The 20,718-nt window shown below is 43.7% G+C and overlaps 1 protein-coding gene across 9 annotated transcripts in view; it reads right to left on the bottom strand.

Moving 5' to 3' along the window:
• The window catches only part of Magi1 (membrane associated guanylate kinase, WW and PDZ domain containing 1), a 609,660-nt gene that overhangs the window by 498,703 nt on the left and 90,239 nt on the right, over positions 1 to 20,718 (bottom strand). The gene's annotated exons all lie outside the window — the stretch shown is intronic.

The following is a 20,718-nucleotide window of genomic DNA, read 5'->3' as shown; positions in this document are numbered from 1 at the left end:
TGCAGTCACCTTAAGGCACTCCAGACATATAACCTTCATTCCCTCTTGGAACTTAGGAAGTATTTATAAAACAATGGCGGCGTAATTAAATTTACCCAATTTTGCCATGTTCAAAGAGAGTCTTAATATGTATTCAATTTGACATTTCAGAAAAAAAATAAAAAGATTAAATTGAAACACCCCCAGTGGGTTTTAATTTATAATCACATTTATATTTACTAAGAAAGCAATAGTTGGGCTATAATCTTATAGTCACAATTGGCTTCACTTCCAAACTGAGAGATCATTATTACCCAGAAAACTCTAAAATGATTTTGACTTGCCGTTTCAAGCCACTGCAGAATTGGTCAACACTGCCTATCTTGTGGGGGGAGCTTAATCACATGGTACATTGTGAGGATGTGGCAACCTTTAGTCAAAAAACCTTAATTGAAGAAGTGAATTTTCTAATGGCGGCCCACATTTCAGCATTGACTTACAATTTTCTATAAAACTTTGTTACCCGGTGGGCCTGGTGGCAAAACCTGCAATGGCTACTACTCAGGGGGCTGAGGCAGGAGGATAGCAGGTTCAAGGCTCACCTAGGTTACACATAAGCTCAGGGCCAGCCTGTGAAATGTCTTGAGACCCAATCTTAAAATGAAAAGTAAGAGGGGACTGGGGAAACAGTTCAATGCTAGAGTACTTGTCCTGCACACACAAAGTAAGAGGGGACTGGGGAAACAGTTCAATGCTAGAGTACTTGTCCTGCACACACAAAGCAATAGTTTCTACTCCTCAGTGCGGATTCCCCCAGCTCTGCCCCACAAAAAAAGACAGCTTTGGTATCATACTGGAACTACCTCCAATGAGCATACCAACAAAGGTTCTTACATCAAACTGGTGTCGGGGTGTGTGTGTGTGTGTGTGTGTGTGTGTGTGTGTGTGTGTGTGTGTGTGTGATAGATATAGATATAGATATATATGTTATGTTTTCAAAAAAAGGAACAATCACAGGAATGTGTCAAATATTTACAACGGTCTCTATATAACACGATCTGCTTACATCATCTCTCTGAGTCCTCACAAGCCCCACAGATACAGGTATTATGTGATCAGATTCCTCTTGTAGAAATGGAGACATTAAGTGATGGAACACCACATACCAAAGAGCTAAAATTCTAATAACCGTATCCAGCCTTCTGACATTGCAATAGGACACCATATACAATTGTGCTGAGCCAGTTTCCCACCTATTATGGGATGCGTGTAGCCTGTGGGACTTAAGGTTGGACATGCCAGCCTGAGAGAGCAAATGCCATGCAAAGTTCCCCCAAAGAGCAGCAGACTAGGTCAGGCTCACCGAAGAGCACCAAGGAAGAAGGCTGGAGCCTGCATTTCTGGACTGGCGTCTCTCCCTACAAAGCCATGTCCATTTGGAGCTTTCACTGAACTTAACTAGAAACTTGCAGAAAAAATTAGTCAAGGAGCACTAGATCACACTAGATTAGAGCAAGCCTTAAGGCTACTATGACTAATGTAGGTTTTAAGAGGAAGCACTTAGACATATATACATGCCCGTACACATGTGTTTGCACACTCATGAGCACAGTTCAGTGTGCACATGCCTTGGCCCATTTACCTGCCACACACACACACACACACAGACACACACACACACACACACTCTCTCTCTCTCTTTTCTCTCTCTCCAACAGCAAAAGTGTAGAGTGGGTAGGTCAGCTTTCCCTCACTTAAAACAAACGAACAAACAACAACAGCAAAAAACCCCAAGATGAAGTTTCCCTTAGCTCAGTTTTAGAGGTTTCAGCCTCTGAAATGGTCTAGGAAACTGCAGCAGAGCAAACGAGGGGTAGAAGCACAGGCTGTGCCCCATGATCTCTTGCAATGGCATGGTCCTGGTGGCCTGAAGATGTCCCACTGGTACCCATCTCTTTCATGTTTCACCAGCCTCCAGCCTTCCTGGGGACCAAGCCACCAAAACAGGGGTCTGTGTGGAGCCCTCAAAATCCAAATTTCAGGGGCCTGAAGGATGGTTCAGTGATTGTGAACACAAACTGTTTCTCCAGATGAACTAAATTCACTTCCCAGGGAATCCACAAGGCAGCTCACTACTTCCTGTGACTCCAGCTCGAAGGGCATCTGACACCTGTGCCCTCAGATATGCACTCTCATGCAAACACCACACACACCCACACCCACACCCACACACACACACACACTGATTTTAATAGTCTTGTATCTGAGTGATTTTCTTGCATGTATAATGTGTACTACATGTGTGCTTAGTGCCTAAGTAGTTCAGAAGAGCACTGGATCTCCTAGTAAAGGAGCCATCATCTGCATGCTGTAACTCTGTAACAGCAACAAGTGCTCCTAACCACTGATCCATCCTTCCAGCCCCAGTGCACCTTACTTAAAAAGCAAAATGTAAACATCTAAACCTACGTTATAGCTCATAGCTATAAGGCAAGAAAGCTCCGGTATACAGGCGGCTGGCAGAAATTCAAAAGACACAGGGAGGGGTCCTCCCTAAGGCTTCACAGATCTCATGGCCCTCCTTGATTTTAGGATTCTAGTTTCCAAAAGTCTGAAACAACACACTTCTGTGGTTAAAAGGTACCCAATTCTAAAGCATCCTGGAGAAGCTATGACATGGGGGAGGAGACTGTAATGAACCAAGTAGCAAGGCATTGCTGATACCCAACCTGCAAGGAATCTCTGAGGACCTGAACCAGAAGCAGTGACAGGAACCAACTGATTAGAAGAAAATTAGATTAGTGCCAAATGACAACCACTGGTTTATTTCCAGCCATACATCAGCATCTGTGATAAACTCTATTAATACTACTCCTGATAGAAGAATGCACCTTTCCTCTGCCACAGCATGCTAGCTATGGGAAGCACGGGATTCACAAGAGACATATGCAAGGATAGCCTACCTTAGGACTCACATGTCCCTAAACAAAATTTCATTTTTCCTCATCAACTTGATATTTTGACTCCACTATCCCAGGGTCATGTGTGTCAGGAAAGGGCCTTTTAACTCTATGATGTAAGACCTGCTACTTTTCTGTTCATTCTACATGGATTCATCCATCCACCCATCTGTGCTCAATGAACACCACAGATAGCGTACTAGGCAACAAGCATGTTTGTGCTTACAGATAAGGGACCAAACAAGATAAATACACGACCATCTTCTAAGGACTTTAGCAAAAATGAAAGAGAGGGTGGTGCATGCGTGCATGTGTGTGCAGATCATAGATCAACCTTGGATGCAGGAACTATCTGTCCACTGAGCCTGGAACTCACTCATCTGGCCTAGGCTGGCAGGCCAGCAAGCCCCGAGGATCTACCTGACTCCACTACCCACACCATCCTCCACCCCAACCTCCTGGAAGCAAGAGATCAAATTCAAGTCCGGGCATTGTTTAAAAAACAGCCTTAAGTATAAGGACAATTACAAGAAGACATGGTGGGTGGTAGGAAGACAGTAGATGAGGTTGACCAGTCTTGTACAGACTACGCAAGATGAAAGGGAATCTAACCTATCTAATCTATACAGGTCTCTCCATAGGCATAGTGTGACCCCCAATCATGGCAGCAAAGCAATTCCAACTAGTATCAGCTCTCTGTGACAACAGAGAACCAGGACCTAATGCTGCAGGCATCGAGGAATCTGGATTTGATATTGAGAAGTAATTGAAGAAGTTTTAAGAATTAGGCTCCGTTGCCTGTGTGAGCAGAAACAGTCATTTGCCTAGCACTGTTTCATCATTATGTGGTAACTGTGATAATTCAGAGAGATGTATGAATAACTAAAGCTAGGCCCATCTGTAAACAAACGCAACTTTGGCTCTTTAACGATTGGCGTGATTTAAATGTTAGATGAAAAGGCTCATTTTCCCATCGTTGCAGCTTTAAAAGAGTTACAAAATTTGTAGTCAAGTGCTCTTTCATTGGTCAAAAGTTGAAATACAAGCCCCAGTCAAATCTTCCCATATACCAATTTCTTGCCTTCAAGATACTGAAATGTCTGGTCAGTACAGTACAAAGACAGACAGACAGACAGACAAACAGACACACACACACACACACACACACACACACACACCATACAAAAGCTCAGAAGCATGCCAGGCACATAGCTAAGTGCTGAATAAAAGTTGGCTCATATTTGTATTTTTAGAGCACCTTGGTGAATTTTTTATTCATGAAACTCTCTCTAAGGAGCTTTGCAAATAGTAAGCCAGCTGAACTTTATATGTATTCCGCTTTTACCTAATCATGGCTGGCACAGACACTTTATTTCCTGGGTAGCTCAACAAGTCCTACTGAGTTCACAGTGGGATGTGCAGCCCCAGACCTGTGTCTACCTCACCCCCTCCACATTTCTCACCCAGCAGCAGTGGTTTTGTTTATCACGTCAGAACTTGGCAGAAGTGAAGTCATCACTCACAGTGTAGCTCGCCCGGTAGAGTACTGGCCCAGCATGCACTAAGGCCTCAGTTCAACCTGCAGCATTGCATAAACCAGGTGTGATGTATACACCTATAATCCTAGCACTTGGGAAGTAGAAGGATCAGAATTACAAGGTCATCCTCAATTTGCAGTGACTTAGAGGCTAGCCTGGGCTATATAAGATTGCTTCCAAAGAGAATGGATGGATGGATGGATGGATGGATGGATGGATGGATGGATGGATGGATGGATGGATGGATGGATATTTAAAAGAAAAGAAAACTCACATGTATGATTAAGCCCCTTTAGAGTTCTATTTCCTCATCTACTGAGTCATCCTTGACACTTCCTTTAGAATATAATTCCATAACAATAAAAGGCCTCAGTACAGGTGGTGTTGCGACATATTTTGGGTAGCACTTAAGAAGGTGTTGCAAAGGTCAAACTCAATGACAATAAAGGGCACCTTGCCCAAACTTAGCATAAAAACAGCTCACTTTGGCCCAACAAGAACAAGTATAAAACAACCAAGAGCCAATGACACACAACTCCGCAGGCAGAGCTGAAAAAAACAAAAGAACTATTCACTCCGTGAGTCCCCTTCCTACTTCCGTGGCCTAGAATACTAAGTAATATTCCTGTGACCATTAGGATATGCTAGATTGCTAAACATGGAGGACACCATCGTCCCCCAAAAGGGCACAGCTTTCATAGATGTGACTATTTCTACTGTATCCACTCCACCCTCACAAGAACTCTGAGTAAATATTTTTATCTGCATTTGGCGGACAAATAAATTGAGACACTAATTATAGCAAACCTGCAATCATATGACAAATTTTAAAAAAAGACACATCCAAATCAAGAATCTGGCTCCAAAGTTCATACTTTTCTCCACTGTGTGTGTGTGTGTGTGTGTGTGTCTGTCTGTCTGTCTGTCTGTCTGTCTGTCTGTCTGTGTCTGTGTCTCTGTCTGTGTGTGTGTCGCTGTCTGTGTGTATGGATGTGTGTGTCTCTGTGTGTATGGATGTGTATGTGTGCGTCTGTGTGTATGGATGTGTGTCCATGTGTATGGGTGTGTGTGTGTGTGTGTGTGTGTGTGTGTGTCTGTATGTCTGTGTGTCTGCCTGTGTCTGTGTGTATGGATGCGTGTGTGGGTGTGTGTGTATGGATGTGTGTGTCTGTGTGTCTGCCTGTGTCTGTGTGTATGGATGCGTGTGTGTGTGTGTGTCTGCCTGTGTCTGTGTGTATGGATGCGTGTGTGGGTGTGTGTGTATGGATGTGTGTATGGATGTATGTGTATGTGTGTGTATGGTGTGTGTGTGTGTGTGTGGATGTGTGTGTGTGTGGATGTGCGTCTGTGTATGTATGGGTGTGTGTCTGTGTATGTGTATGAATGTGTATGTATGTGTGTGTGTCTGTGTATATGGATGTGTGTGTACAGATGTGTGTCTGTGTGTGTGTATGGATGTGTGTGTGTATGGATGTGTGTGTACATATATATGTAATCAAATAGTTCTAAAATGATATTTTTAAACATTACATATTTTACAAGCAGTTTCATGTATACGCACTTGTGTACGTGTGTGCATTAGAGCACAGACCAGAGGCCAACCTTGAGTGTTATTCCTCAGGAGCTGTCTACCCTACCTCTAATCTCTGTCTTCTCTGCAGCCTCATTACCAGAGCCTTTTAAAGGATTCCTACCTATTAATGACCACACAGTTTTTTGCAAGTATTAACCAGACTTCTGACACTGAAAAGCTAACCCCTTAATCTGTTCCACTTGAAAGCCATTTTTGTTGTTTTGCATTTAACCAAATGAACTCAGTTTCTACTTGTATAGATTAAACCTGAAAAGAAATTTTATTACATCGTGATAAGAAGACAAGGGTTTCCTCTTAATCCAAACAGATGGTGATACTAAAGATGAATAAGATGTTAGCAACACAATGTTAATCATTTCCAGCTAAAAATATTTGTGCTGGCTCCAACACTAAGGCCCATCTGTCCTAACGGTCTCCTCTCCCCTCCCCAACCCACTCCTTCTTCCTATAAGGCTATAGGAAGGCTACAGGCTCACTGACGCTAAGAGGATACTTCTAAACATCACATCCGGGGAAAACGAACTTTAAAAGGTGTGAATCTGCTTATGAAAATACAACCTCAAATGGCATTAAGAACTTGGGGTGACACAAATGAAGACTTATTTGCCAATAAATCAGTGGGTCCCAGCAAAGTTTCTGTATAATGAGAAATTGCAGAGATAAATGAAGTACTACTTCTAGGTCTAATGAGTCAACAGTAAAATAACTGGGCAAGGAAAGCGGGCTTAGTGGGGAGGTGTGTCTGTGGAAAGACCTTCGGTGTAGGCTGATCAACATCAGCCAGGGGTGGAACAAGGGGCCTAGAAGAGACAGGGGCTGTTAGGCTACACACTGACCAATCATCAAGGGAAGGAAGGGAGATCCAGCTGGGAAGAGGAGCAGCAGACTACACCTAAGTTTGCGGGAGCACAGCTATTTAACATACCACATTCCTTTGACAAAAAGCAACCAGGAGTGTGAGGTACCAGAAACTTAAGCTATTACAATAATATGATCTCTGGCTTTAAAACGGCCACCCAGGCCCCTCCTCTGTATAGAGTCCCCAGCCCATTTTTCCCACTGCAAACCAGCCCACCCCTACCTGCACCGTGCCACATAAACTGCTCCGGCATACATTAGTTGGCCCAATTTCCCCTGGAGGATATGGTTGTTTCTCCACTTCGCTCACTGATCCATCCGAGCCATGTAAAACAGACATATAACAGATACTCAGTAAACTGCAGGAGCTTATGAATCCCATGAAAATACTGTGGACTCTTATAAATACTCTTAACTGGAAAAGGGAAAGTGCAAGTGAAACGTGACTGGCACTAATGCTTAGTTACATACATTGTACTGATCTCAAATTCTGACTGTGGGAGGAGCAAGATGCTTTTCGGCCTCAGACCTGCCACTTACACTTCTCAGACAGGTGGGCAGACTGGAAATTCAAGCAATCTGGGAATAAAAAGAGACCATACTAAGTTTGGGAGAACAAACAGCATTTATCTCTCTGTGCTGTCATGGCGACTAAATAAGAAAAAAGTAGGACACATATGCTATGATGCTAGCAGGTAGAGGGACAGGGTGGAGGATGCCAAGTTGGAAACTAGACTAGGCTAGACAGTGAGACCATGTCACAGAAAAACAAGATTTTAAAAAAAAAAAGGGCGGAGGTGGTGGTGCACATCTTTAATTCTAGCTCTTGGGAGGCAGAGGCAGGTGGATGTCTGAGTGTGAAGCCTGCCTGGGTCTACAAAGTGAGTTCCAGGCCAGCCAAGGGTACACAGGGAAACCCTGCCTTGGAAACCCTTACTTGAAAAAGCAAGAGAAAGCATCTTAAAGAACTTTTCAAATCTGATCCGTAACACAGTCTCGGTGCATGACCATCATCCCCACGTGATGTTATTAGAGTTTAGCTGTTCTAATGCGCTGTATGAGGAATGCGCTGTGGAAAGAGACAGCTCATGCTGATTGACAGCTGAACCAACTGTGCCCAACACTTCCCGGGTCCACACACAGGGGTGGCCCTGTGACACCAGCCATGGCGGTGGTGTTTTGATAGTGGAAACTGGTAAGCACTACTCTCTTCCCAGAGCGGCCAATCAGCCAGCAATCAGCATACTCAGGGCTAGAATCTGGGCGCTGCTGTTACAATGAATTCACAAGTAGTTTTTCAGGCTGAACCAGGAGCGCTGCTTACACAGAAACTAGAAGCAGCCACTCGTCAAGGGCGAGTGGGAAGAAACAATGCATTGTTTTCTCCCAGACCCAACTGCTCCTCCAGCCAGCAGGAATCCCAACTGCTCACGTTTCCTCCCTCAGCGCCACCATAACAAAGGCTTGGCCTTGGTCCCTCTATTCAACTGTGTCCCTCCACCTGGAAAGACTCTGAAACTGCAATTCGAGTGCAACTAAGTCTCTTCTTGGCCGGGGTTCTAAACACTTAAAACTTGCAAGGCCGTCTTTTAAAGCTGGAAGGTGTAGTTCCTTCTTTCCAAAATAACTACCTTCTCAAATAAAATCCAGCCACAATGGGAGCTGCGGTGTAAGGAAAACTGCCCTTGTGATGCATCGGTCATTACAGGCTGTAAGTGAGACAATGTGCTCTTGTATTCAGAAGGACCCTCAAACATGAACCAAACAGTTATAATCACAGATGCAGTCAGCATTAGCCTTGTGAAATACAGTAATATGTGAGCAGGGCCTGCAAGCCATCTACCCTCCCCCCACCCAAACCCAGGGAACTCCGCCATTGCACAGGTAGAGAACACAGTAAAAGGAAAAGGAGTTTAAGTCTATTTCTGAGACAATGCAATCCACACTGGATAATGCACGACACCACCCACTCTGCAACCTGAATCCCTTTGATGGTGCAGAAAGCCGTAAGAGATGAAAACCACAACTACCATTCACAAGCTAAACACCACAAACCACAAAACAGGCTCGGAATAAAGTTCAGTGGGGAGTGCTTACTAGAAGTCACCAAGGCCAGGGCTGAATCCCCAGAACCCAAAACAAACAAAGGCCTTACAACACAAACCAACTCAGAATGAGAAGCCAAGGGACACCGAATGGTTACAAAATGGAAAGCAACCGGAGTTGGAAATTCTGGGTCCAGGGGTGTGGTGGCACAAGCCTTGAGTTCCAGAACTTCAGAGGCTGAGGCAGGACGACTGCCAACCTGGACTATACAGCAAGCTCCATGCCAGCCTGGCTATACACCACGACTCTGTTTCAAGAAACTAAACAGAAGCGAGGAAAGAGGGAAAGAACTACAAATCCGTCCTGGGTTCTAGTTCACTGGGATTTTGAACAAGTTCACTTAAAACAAATTATAGTTCCATTAACCAAAGAGAAAAAATTCTTTCTTATGCATCTAATAGCTGTTCTATAAGATTAAATGATATTTTTAAAAAAAATGTATCTAAAGTAAAAGCCAGGTTTTGGGTTTTTTATTTTGTCTCAGTCAGGACACTAACTCAGTAAAATGACCACCTGGACTCTAGTATCTTCTTCATTTTTGCAAAGTATATGCCAGAATAATCAACATACTAGAAACATAATAACCTATGGAGTGTATTTGAAACAGCTTCCAAGTCTAAAACAGTATGTTGGGGGAGGGAGAGACCTGTATTTTCTTATAACTAATTTTCTATTACACCGAAAACCTGTCACCCAATGACACACAGACACCCAGTGACCACCACAAGTACTCCCTTCCCAGTAAGAATCCATCACACTTTAAAATACAGGTTAAGTCACCAACCTTATCTGAAATTCTTGGGGACAGAAGCGATTGAGTATACAAAGTGAGATCTTCTTAGTGTGACCCAAGTCTACAAACAAAATCATGTGTGTCTTACGTAAACCTTATACCAGTGGTTCTCAACATTCCTAATGCTGAGACACTTTAATACAGCTCCCCGTGTTGTGCTGACCCCCCCAACCATAAAATTACTTCGTTACCACTTCATACCTGTCATTTTGCTGCTGTTATGGATCATAATGCAAACATCTGCTATAGAAGATATCTGATATGTGATCCACAGGGGTCACAACCCATAGGGGTCACAACCCACAGGTTATACAAACGGTTGAATAATTTTATTCCATTTTTTATACTACTGTACACACACACAGTGAAAACCTGCGTTTTGGGATCTCCTACCTTATGTCACATTGTGTCAGATTTTAGAGTATCTCAAATTTGGGGTTTTCAATTAAAAACTCTCAACTTGTACTTCACTGAAGTTTCAAGTCACTAACAGTTCTAGAAAATAAAGATCACAAGAGCCTGAGAAGCCAGGCATCTTCAGATAAAGCAAACCTTATTAAATTCTCTTTGGATGAGCAGAATGATCATAGACAGCACAGATGACTGACTTGAATGGTTTTCTTTTTCAGTGGACATCTTCCTCAGATGTATCATTTTCTCATCCTCTCTTCCATTTACCTCACACTAACGTACAGCAAGCCTCGCTGCAGGCCTACGGATCACACCATGTTCTGAGTCCTTCATCATACTGTCTAACACTATAATGAAGGTACTTCAGACATCCTGACCCAACCTTGCAGGTAGCTAATAAGAGCACCAGAGCTGCAGCACCCAGGGAGCCCCGGGTCCCAGGGTTGGGCCAGAGACTAAGTGCACATTTATACTAGTGACACTTTAGACCTCGTAGAAAACTGCCTTCCCTTCCTTACAGGAATCACAGCAGTGCACGTCTAATGCATTCTCTAAGTCTTGCTTCAAGAATGTGTAATAAGCATTTACTCCCTATCTTCCCCAAAATACTAAAGCTCTTTGTGGTAAAAGATAGGATACAAAACCAACCTCGACAGAGAAAGAAAGTCAAAGAGGGAAAAGGACATTTAAGACTTTATCATCTATTGCTGGAAAATTGCTGCCTTGTTTAGAGAGATAACGTATCAGTTTCCTAAAAGCATCCTTCCGAAATCTCTCCTAAAACAGTAGGGATCTTCAAAGTATCAGCACACCATCCTTTCAGCACTCCCCTCCCGCAAGAGTGTGTTCCTGGCAGCCCTACACTCCGCCTGTAGTAAAAGCTGACTGGCTGGCTTAGGAATGGACAACTGACAAGGTCTACCAATTACTCCTACCTTCTGAGCATGTAAATAAATCTGTCCTATAGTAAATTGCATTTTCCAAATTCTCCTAGACAGGCGAACATTCAGAAAGGTCATGGGTGGAGGAAGATATTCTGAGAGGAGAGACAAGGAGAAGCCTCATAACTTTCCATTCTGTGTTTCAACCGTTCAGAAGACCCTACGCCAACCTTGCCAGCTGGCCCAGCCGTGCTCTCTATTAATAAAGTCTCTTTCCACTTAGGCTTCTGCTTGGAATAAAACCGGCTCTTAGCAGGGTTTAGGTAAAGCACTATCCAGTAGTACCCAACACCATCCTACGTTTCCTCAGTTAATTCAATCTACTGAAGAATAATCTTGAACAGCTCATTTGAAAGAGGAATTACCACCACCTCCATCTATGTGAGATCCAACCAAATACATGTTCCATTAAAAAATGGCCATCCAGGGAAGTTTGCGTTTCTTTCAATAACCATCTTTGGAAAGACAATTAGTTAAACTCACATAATCCATTCACACATCCTCTCCCTGGGGTCCGGAGAGCACACAGAGTGCAGCACTGACTAAACTAATCAGCATTTGTGATCGCACACAGTTTCATTCAGAGTCCCTGGCAGAGTTTGCAGTCATGTGAGGGCTTGATCAAGATGAGGGGTCTTTTTCCATGATGGGCATCTCATAAGGCTATTTGCCAAGAGACTTGATTTCAGCCAGGGAAGGTGGTGCACGCCTTTAACCCCAACACTTGAGAGGTAGAAGCAGGAGGATCTCTGGGCGTTTGAGGCCACCCTGGTCTACATAGTAAGTTTCCTTGGAATGGGGGGAGGAGAGCCAAGAGCTAGCCTAAAAAGAGGAGGACTTCCAAGGGTACAGTAAAGTTATGTTCTAAGCAAATAAACTAAGGGATGTACTTCAGTGGCCACTGCCATGGGTGCTAGACAGGCCACTGAGAAGGCAGGCATTGTTTCTGCCCTGGGACATAGTACAGGTTTCTCAGGGAAGACAAAACAAGTTCTAAAAGGAAAACAGAGGAAACTCTTAGGAAGGGTTATGTTTCCCAGAATCTAGGGTGTCACAACAGGAACACCCTTAGAAAACGCCCTAAAGCGGAAGTCTGAAGTATATATAGCAGTTAGCTAGAAAAATAATAGGCAATAAAGAATATTCCAGATGGAGAGAAGTCCACGAGTCCAGGCCAAAAATTGGGGAGGAAGGAGGCATTTAGAACTGAAAGAAATTCCAAGACTGTGAGAGGTGTGGATGGCAGGAGTAGGGTGGGGTGGCTGGGAAGAATCTGTAATGAGCCTAACACGTGGGTATAGAACAGGCCCTGAGGAACAGGAGGTGTCACAGTGGCACAGGTAAGTTCTGTAGTAGGGAACTCTAGAGGCTTCGCCTCTGCCAAAGTCACTACTGTGTAGCTTTTCTTTTGTTTGTTAGAGATGGGGGTTCCCTCGCAAACTGTGGCCCTCTTTCCTCCATCTCCCCAGCAAGCTGTACCTGGCAACAGTCACTCTTCTGGTATGATGTCTGACACCACCAAGTAAAGAAGCCTGTCCTTACATAAGAGAAAAGTAACACTGAAAAACAAGCTAAGTACTAGGGAGGACCAAAGGGTGGACACTGGAGGGGACTTCCAAGTCAGCTACCAGTCAAACACAGAAGATGAGCAAGGCCTGGAACTCTCTCACCAGCCAATGCACACCACCATGAGAAATGAGGAACCGTTGTTTATTTGTGGATTTTATCAGTCAGCAACAGAAAAAGGCTTAGTTAGAGTCTTACTGCTGTGAACAGACACCATGACCAATGTAAGTTTTATAAAGGACAACATCTAACTGGGGCTGGCTTACAGGTTCAGAGGTTCAGTCCATTATCATCAAGGCTGGAGCATGGCAGCATCCAGGCAGGCATGGTGCAGGAGGAGCTGAGTTCTACATCTTCACCCAAAGGAAGCCAGGAACAGACTGAGCATCCTAAGAGGAGCTAGAAGGAGGGTCTCCAAGCCCACCCCCACAATGACACACTTCCTCCAACAAGTTCACACCTTCTAATAGTGCCACTCCCTAGGCCAAGCATATGCAAACCATCACAATGGCTTTAGGCAAAACTAAAAGGACCCCAACTTTACCCTGGAGCCAACATGGAGGAGTATCATAACTTATCAGCACCAAGACTCTCACTTTTTAAATTATTATAAACAGGATGAAAGGAATTGTCTATAACATACAAAGAAAAATGGCAGAATCAGGATTTCCACTGTTTCAGAAGCTGCTAGTAACCCATGGGTCAACAACAAACATCTTCTCCCTAGATCCATATATTATATCCAAAGAGAGTCCTCTGGAAGACATGGGTGAGCCATGATGGGGAAGCCCAGCAAAGGACTCTGCACCTTAAGTGCCTCTTAAGTGGGAAAGAAAACAGAAAAATCCTGTAAGTAAACAGAGATAAAGGCGCTAACTACACCAAGGTGCTGATCCACCAGCAGAGCAGAGAAACAAACTGTGCCTGCCTTGCCAAAGTAAAGAACCTTCAGCACCATCTGAATCTAACCGGGTTGTTTTTCTTAAGTCTCTACCTAATTCGCTCTACACAGTGGCTTTCCTCCTGATGATGGGTAAGTCTGTACAGCTTGCCAAAAGCAGTTTCCACTGGTCTCCACCAGAGACCCTCCCTGAGAAGGTGAATGAGCAGAAGTGAAGGAGCAGATGAGCTGGAATCAACTCCAACAGCATAGCGCTCTTCTGAGATTGCCAAGTACCATCCCGGACAGCAGAGTCACAAGCACTTGGCCAAGAGCCCTTGCCCTTCAGCTTCTGATGTTTCAAGGTTAGGGTCTTTGTGTGCTCTGAGTACCAACAGTCCGGGGGTTCAGCTCAGGAAATCCTCTCCCTCCCCATGTGGATCACCAGGAAATGGTTTGTAAGTCAGCTTGTTCCTGGAGGTGACCTCACAGGTTGAGTAGGAACTTGACTTTAGGTCTGGTGGCCCTCCCCTTGCCAACGTGTGGCTGGCGGTCCAACCACAGAGCCACAGGCAGCCTCTGTAGCATGAGTCCATCATGAACAAGTGTTTCCTGTATGGCCTGTGTTGGATATGCACGGCCACAGCTTACCCTGCCTCACCTGCTAAATGCAAGCTTTTAAGACTATATTTGGTAGGGGAGAGGAAGCTGGGGATGCAACCCAGGACCTCCTGGGAGCTAACAGGCATGCAAGCACTGAGCCACCACCTGCCCTATAGTCCCTAGTTTATTTTGGCTTCCACTGTAATTAATTCGAACAAGCAAAACTGTGCAGTACTGTATGAGACAAAGAATGGAGAGAATAAAATAAAATAAATTATTTTAGAGGCTAAAAACGAGGCCCAGCGGTTAAGAACACTAGCTATTCTTCCAATGGAACTGGATTTGATTCCATCCGTATAACAGCATATAACTGTCTAGAACTCTAGTTCCAAGGGATCAGCCAGAAGCCATCTTCTGGCTTCTACAGGTACCAGCTATATGTGCGTGCATACATGCATGCACACACGCACATGCACACGCACACACACACACAACGTGTGTATGTATATGTGCTAGATACATAGGCATACATGCAGGCAAAACACAGGCAAAACTGTGACTTCTTGTTGGTTTTCTGGTTTGGTTTGGTTTTTGGGGTGTGTGTGTGTGTGTGTGTGTGTGTGTGTGTGTGTGTGTGTAGAAAGAACAGTTTTCAGAATCAAGAGAATGTAGATAAAACAATACTGTTAAGAAATGTTTGAGCTCAGCCAGATGTGGTGCACACACTTCTAACCACAGCACTGGGGAGGTGGGGAGGCAGGTGGATCTCTGTGATTTTGAGCCTGGTCTAGTCTAAAGGGAGTTCCAGGACAGCTAGAGAGACTCTATCTCAAAAAACAAAGAAAGTAATAGAAATGTTTGACCAAATCTCTTATTAATCTTAAGAAATATACCCCATGTTACACATAAAAACCACCATCCGTCCTATCAAGTTCAGACACATTCAACATAGAAATTTTAACCTATTAAGAGTTTTCTGGGCCACAGCTAGGGCTGAGTTTTAACACGCTCATACATGAAGCCTTGAGTTGGAGCCCACGCATAGACGAGGCTTGGTGGGGCATCTGAGAGCTAGAGCTCAGCAAGTCTGGAGACAACCTAGACTTTAGAGAACTCCTCAAAATAAATAAATAAATAAAAATAAAAAGTCTTTTTGCCTCAAGTATCTAAGCTACAAATATAAACAGAGCTCTTAAGATTAAAGAAGAATCTGATGAATAGATAGGAGCAATTTATTTCACTTTAACTAAACTAAATCAAATCATAAGCCAAAGCAAAATTTTTTTGAGAATAGGATGTTTACAATGAGTTGGGTTTTTTGTTTTTTTTTTTTTTTTTTTTTTTTGTTTTTGTTTTTTTTTTTTTTTTGGCTTGTTTGGGGTTTTTGGGTTTTGTTTTTTTGTGTTTTTGTTTTGTTTTGTTTTGTTTTTTCCTTGTTGCTGCTTCTGCCGCTACTTAGGGTTGAGGGTGGGGTGTTAAATCAGAACCCATGGTTTTACACAAGCAGAGCAAGTGCTCTACACTCGTCCACCGCGGTCCCTGCATGGTTAAACGGCCTTTGAAACCAATGATGAGTCCCACTCTCGCTTTCCTGGTCAAGACGACTGAAGGGCTATAACAGGGTCTAGAGATGGACAAAATGACCATTGAGGTCTTAGGATGACACTGTCGAAGATGACAACCTCCCCACTGGCTACACGCAGTACCTGATAGGCTCACGTGAGGCCTGTTCTCTGCACTGGGAGTAGGTGACTTCCTGCACTGAGTAAGATAGATGAAAGTAACATTCTGCAGGCCACTTCTTCAGATACAGACCTCTCCTAGGCATCACATCCTAACCATCTAAAACAACAGCTGTACGTGTTCCTCCGTGTAACAATTTCATGAGACTTATTTATAGTTTTCCTGAGACTCATCGAACATTTCCTGAAACGAGACATCACTGAAGCCATTCCACTCTAACAGACTAGACCAGCACAAGGGAAGAAAGGTCCTCAGAGACAAAAGGAAAGGCTTAGCAGAGGGCACCGCACGCAGCCTCGTGTACTGTGTAGGGAGGATGCGACCCTGTAGGTAAACAGCAGAAACAGCTGTATCCTGCCCTGCAGAGCTCATTCATTCGGGAGCGTCTCTAATGTAAACACCAGCGCCGATGCTCGTTCTCGTGGCCTCTTCAAAATCGTTTTATCATGACTATGCGGCTCAAGAGAAAAATACAAATATGCCCGCTCTTACTTTGAACGAACTTACACAGTACATGGAAAGAGCTAACCCGATCATCAGTGAACTTCCTGGGTCTCTGGAGTGACACACAAAGAATCTTTTTATGCGCACCTCTTTTTCAAAATCAAGTTCACGGCTCCTCAAAGTTTCCTGTGGCTCTGACTATAGGCAGGAAGCAATGGAGCCATGTAATCTCTAGTGTCAGAAACCGTGCAAACTGCAGTTTAACGCCATGGCTATAGTGGGATTTTTGTTTTGTTTTGTTTTTTCCATGTTTACACTGTGGAGTGGTGGTGGGGGTCAATAACCCCCAGTGCTAATTCTGGGCAAAGTACGAAGAACTAAAAATAGATGACTCAAGTTAACTCTGAACACAGACTGGAGGATGTAAAGTCACCCAAAGAAACATCAAAAGGCCTTAAAGGTGGTTTGTGATCTAAGTCAGAGAAAGTATTGCAATGGCGAACATTATACCCCAGACCCATCAAAACCAATCGCCTTGAATGTATGTGGTCACTACGTCAGACACTGTGAGAAGGGGAGGTAACACACAGTAAGGCTATGAGGGCTGGAAGCAGAGCTGGAATAACACATATTCTCGCAATGTTAGTAGCACATGGTGGCCATTTGAGAAATGGTCATTCCAGGTTTTTGCATCATTTAATCTAGAGATTAAAGACGAATAAAGAAAAGTCTTTAGTGATCAAAATAAAATATCAGAATGCTGAACTAACAGTGTGGCAGAGGCCGTGAGTTGCCTAACTGTCGTCCGTTCTACCCCTCTCTGTCCCTTGGTACCAGAACTTTAATAACCTTGTAAACCACATGCTACGAACAAGGGGAAGGCTTAAAGGACCAGGGACCCTCCCACTCCCAGGAGATCGTTCTCATTTTTCCTTAATAAATCTGTATTTACTTTGCTTTAGAAGTTTAAGACAAAATGACCAAGGAACCCAAGAAAGACCTCTCTAGGCTCTTAGTTCTTAGTCCAAACTGGGGGACTCCTGGAGAAAACAAGCCTAAGAATGGTCACCCTTTAAGAATGTTGATTTATAGGGTTGGAGATTTAGCTCAGTGGTAGAGCACTTGCCTAGCAAACTCAAGGCCCTGGGTTCAGTCCTCAGCTCTGGAGGGGGAAAAAAAAAAAAAAAGTATGTTGATTTATACCATATACCACGCTTCCATAACACTGGAAGGCTGTCTTCATGAGTTCAGGCTGCTACTGCAAAATGCCTGAGAGTCAATGAATTACAAACACAGATACGCACACCCCTGGAGGACAGAAGTCTAGCACGGTCAGGCAGACATCCCCTATGATGCCAACTGCTAACAATCTCAATGCATTGTCATGCGGCAGGAAGAGAGGAAGCTTGGCCAGTCTGTTTGCACTCTTGATGGCTGAGCAATCCCCTAAAAAAATTTCAATAGAGAATCAAGGTTTCACATACAGTAACGACCTTGTTCTTTCACAGTTGAGCTTTATATAAAGCAGAATGTCAACAAAAGTGCCACCCTCCTCATCCACGGAATAGGGATGGATAACAGCACCTCTTCCAAAGGGGTTGCTCCCATCAGTACCTGTGAAACACTCGCAATAGGGGTGGCACGGAGGAAACGGTAGATGATGTTTATATCAATCTCAGTGGACGTTTCTCACTGTTACAGAAGACTGAATTAGCATGCATGAGGCTCCGGATTTTGTCCAAAGCCTTCCACACCAACTTTTTTCTGCTGTTATTTGAGGTACAAATGAACACGTTTGTTTCCATTCCTCATGTCAAATTCACTGAATTGTTGCAGTGTTGTGTGTTTCCTCTGATGTCCCGAACACAGAAATGGTCTTCTCAAGAGTTCCTTTTTGCCTCTGAACTCTCAAAACATTCACAACTTGAGAGAGCAAAGAAGCATTTTGTGAAAATATGTCCCTACTCCATAAGGGACACTACTGTAGGTGCATGTCTATTCACATGTTCTAGCCTACAGTCCCTAAGGAGGACTTGCTAGCCATGATTTCATCCAACTGAAAAGAACAAGCTTTTCATGGGGAATGATGAGATGTAAAGAATTCATGGTCAAATGTGGCTAGTCACTTTATCTCTGCATACCTTAATGGTAGTACACATCTTAAGAATATTAATTCTACAGAAATCAAAATGCTTAAGTTATTTATTAAGTGGGTTTTTAATTTTACAGTTTTTAAGTGTTAGAACTATACATTATATCAGAAGTTATTATTATATAGTACCAAAGGTTAATATTTTATTTCTTCAAGCAAAGAAGTCTCAGGAAGAAAAGTATGCTTGGGTCCATCTGAAAGTAGATGACCAGTGACCAAGAAAGAAAGTGCCTGATCACATGCATGACACAAAGCCAGGACCTAGGAGTCAGGAATCCATCCATTCATCCATTTTAATGTGCTTAAGGAAATGTAATAAAAAAGTGACTTGGAATTGTTTTCCCATTTGAAAAACATACTAGTTAAAACGAGTAGGATCACAGAGACAGAAAGTACTATATAAATGCTAATGTCTTTCCAATGCCATGAAAAGACCCCTTTCAGTATTATAGTGCATTTCTGTACAAGAAACTAGCTCTAGAAAGAACCACGACTCAGCAAGGGAACATTTCAAAAAGGGTGCCATGCCCAAATTATCAACTCCTTGCACCATAACTAAGGGAATGTGGGGGTGGGGGGATTAGCAGAGGGATCCCACAATAGGGAAATGGCTGGACAATACAGAATGTACCCACTTTAAGTTCATGTTTGCAATCCCAATACTTGGAGAGCTGAGGCAGGAGGATCACCTTCACTTGTAAGATCAGCTTGGGAAGGGAAACACCAATTTTGTACTGTTAACATATTTGAAGGCTGTAGGTATTCATCACATAATAATTCATTTATTATAGCGAGGACACTCAATAGATAGTACTGTGTGGAAGGAGAGCACTGAAGACAGAGCATCCATCATTCATGGCTTTGCCGTGTTCCAATATATACGAAAAGCAACAGAGAAAGTCAAAGCAATGTGAGGTTAGGGCACGAGTGCTCAAGTAGGAGATAACAAACAGATTTGCTGGAAAAGCTGCTCTTCACATGCAGATTCTCTGGCCAATGTCTCCCAAACACACGGATTGTGAAGTCCTGGCAAGAGCGGACACAAGAAGCTGCCTGAATCCACCACGACCACCCAAGAGACTCTGTGGTCACTGATCTGTGGATCATACACCCACCCATTCTCGGTTCTCGGAAAATATCTTGAGTGCCTAGTATCTGGGAAAACCTGCTGAAGGAACCAGACCCAGGCAGAGTGTGTGTGTGTGTGTGTGTGTGTGTGTGTGTGTGTGTGTGTGTGTGTGTGTGTGTGTGTGTGTGTGTGTGTGTGTGTGTGTTACAAGCAGTACAGTGGTGAATTTCTAAAACTTTTTTAATATTAAAATGGCAGTTCTCAATTATTCTATTTTTAATTCAGAAGCAAAATATCCCTGTGTTCTAATTTATTTCTCACTAAGGAAGAGAACATCTAAGCAGCTCCTTGGGTCCGACCCCAAGGCCAGCCTTCATGGGCACTAGCAGGGGCTGGAAGTAACTGACAACCAGAGAATGAGTACCCCCTAGGCTGGCTCTCGGCATGAGGCCCTGCAATTCCTGCATGCCTGCCACCCCTGGAAGTATGGGAGAACTGAAGACCATAACTAGTAATCACAAAGGGCAGAGACAAGAACAAAAGGAAACCACTGTTATTGCTCACAGGTATGGGTGGAAGAGGCACAACTCCCCTGTGCCATCCTTTGTAGCCTGAGGAATTCCCTTAGAGTTTCATGGACCTCAGCTCAGGGCAAACCAGGATTTATTAGTCAGTTTATGATGCAGATTTGCAGATTAGAGGTATTTGAAACAGGTTCTTTCAAGGTGTATTTATTTTGCGCACACACACACACACACACACACACACACACACACACAAACACACCACACTGGCTGTCTTCAGACACACCAGAAGAGAGCACCAGATCCCATTACAGATGGTTGTGAGCCACCATGTGGTTGTGAGATTTGAACTCAGGACCTTTGGAAGAGCAGTCAATGCCCTTAACCTCTGAGCCATCTCCCCAGCCCGTGAATACATGAAACAGGATAATTAAGATAAAAAGATGTGTTCAGAAGGAAAGTAAGACAACCCTGGTGTGGATGTGGGTTCAAGGGAGAGGCACAGCACTTTGTTTTTCTAACAGTCATATGTGCAATTTAGGGGGGTGGACGGCGGT

The sequence above is a fragment of the Rattus rattus genome, chromosome 6 (genome assembly GCF_011064425.1).
Source record: "Rattus rattus isolate New Zealand chromosome 6, Rrattus_CSIRO_v1, whole genome shotgun sequence".
Lineage (NCBI taxonomy): Eukaryota > Metazoa > Chordata > Mammalia > Rodentia > Muridae > Rattus > Rattus rattus.
This window is presented reverse-complemented; position numbering and strand designations above follow the sequence as displayed.